This window comes from Myotis davidii, unplaced genomic scaffold (assembly GCF_000327345.1).
Source record: "Myotis davidii unplaced genomic scaffold, ASM32734v1 scaffold86, whole genome shotgun sequence".
NCBI lineage: Eukaryota > Metazoa > Chordata > Mammalia > Chiroptera > Vespertilionidae > Myotis > Myotis davidii.
Window position 1 is genome coordinate 522,163 of NW_006298058.1, and position 1,864 is coordinate 524,026.

Sequence of the window (1,864 nt, forward strand, 5' to 3'; positions counted from 1 at the left end):
GCTTTCTAAACCCTGCAGGAACATTATCCAGCACACTTCCATTGTTACCCCTTAGATCCGAGCAGGTGGGACTTCAGTGTCTGTGAGTAAACATTGTATTTTAATTCCACCACAAGTAATTATTCCCCAAAGTGAATTTCTTCACTAGTAGAAGTATAAATCGCCTGACTCTATCTATACGGAGGGAAGGAGATTTTTATCTTGAAGAACTATGACCTGATCTGTTGTGACCACAGAATCAAAGGCAGGAAACCTGACCTCTCTGGTGAATATGTTCTAGGTTCTCTTGCTGAGAATCCTTCAGTCACATAAACACAACCACCTCCCACCCAGATAACAAGGTTGTCTTATTCAACTCGCCTGGGTGTTCTCTGGGCATGAGGGGTAGTTCTAAAGTGCAGTCAAGACTGACACCACCACCAGAACTGCCGAGACCTACCTCCCACCTCTTGCCTGCAGCACCAGCCGACCTGCTTCTACCCACTGCTTCTCCGGAGCCTTTGATTACTGCCTCTGCAGCTCACTGAGCTCAGGACAATGGCCTAGAATACCTCTACCAAGGTTCTTAATTTTCCGTGTCAACTTGAGGGGGCCATAGGTGCCCAAGTGAGATGTTGTTTCTGGGTGTGTCTTCTCAGGATGTTTCTAGAAGAGCTTAGCATTTAAACCAGTGGACTCAGTAAAGTAGATTGCCCTCCCAAAGTGTCTGGGAATTATCCAATCTGCTGAGGACTGAACAGAACGAAAGCACGGGCAGGAGGAAAATAGCTTCTTTTTTTCTGGTCTCACGATTGAGCTGGGACATCTTATCTCATTTCCTCTTGCCCTCGGTTAGGATTTACTCCATTGGCTTCCCTAGTTCTCAGGCCTTCAGACTTGGACTGAATTACACCACCAGCTTTCCGGGGTCTCCAGCTTGCAGACTATAGATTATGGGATTTATTAGCCTTAATAATTGCATGAGCCAATTCCTCATTACACATATATGACTTCTATTTGTTCTGCAGCTCTGGAGAAGCCTAATGCCTAACACTTTTAATTCATTGACTCCTTAGAGAATTCTATTAAAGCAATAAGCCCTCTTCTAGGAAAATGTACTTTATCTTGGATACAATTTATGCATATTTTAGAACCCCAGAATTCCAACTCTAAAAACCCAGATTAAAATCCTTATCCTACCTAGACAGTATGGCTGCCAGAAGGGTACATGAGTGGGAACCCTCTGTTGTTTGTGGGGTTCTAGGGGCACCACTGAAATAAGAAGTTCAGAAGCCCCCACAGAAGGATGAGATTTGGTGAAAATTTTATTGGTGTGGAGTTACATTTCTTAGTTTCCAAGGTCCCACTTCCCCCAAGCCAGTCCTGAAAAGGGGGCAGGTGGGAGTTTAGCAAAGCTAGAAACAGGGCCAGTATCCAGAGTCTCTGTTCCATGTGGCAGCCGGGTGAAGTTTAGCATCCAAGCTAATAAGCCCATTAGTCCATGCACGGAGCCCAACAGGGCCATGACCATGGGGGCACAGGAGTCAAAGAGGGCCTGATGCACACACGTGTGTAGGGTGTGTGTGTGTATGTGTGTGTGTGTGTGTGTGTGTGTGTGAGAGAGAGAGAGAGAGAGAGAGAGAGAATGTCCATTGTTCGGAAGTTTAAATATTCAGGTTTGGAGCACTTGCAGTGGCCACACCCATCTTGGCCACTGACTTGCTTTCAGGTGTGATCAACAGGCAAGCAGTAAGCACTTTTCATGTCACTCAGACCTTATTGGGCATGTGTCTATCTGGTTTTCCCTTTCCTCCTTTTCTGTTAAATAATAACCAGGTTATTATAATGGCATCAGTACCTGAAACTAAATACCCATTTTTATCTA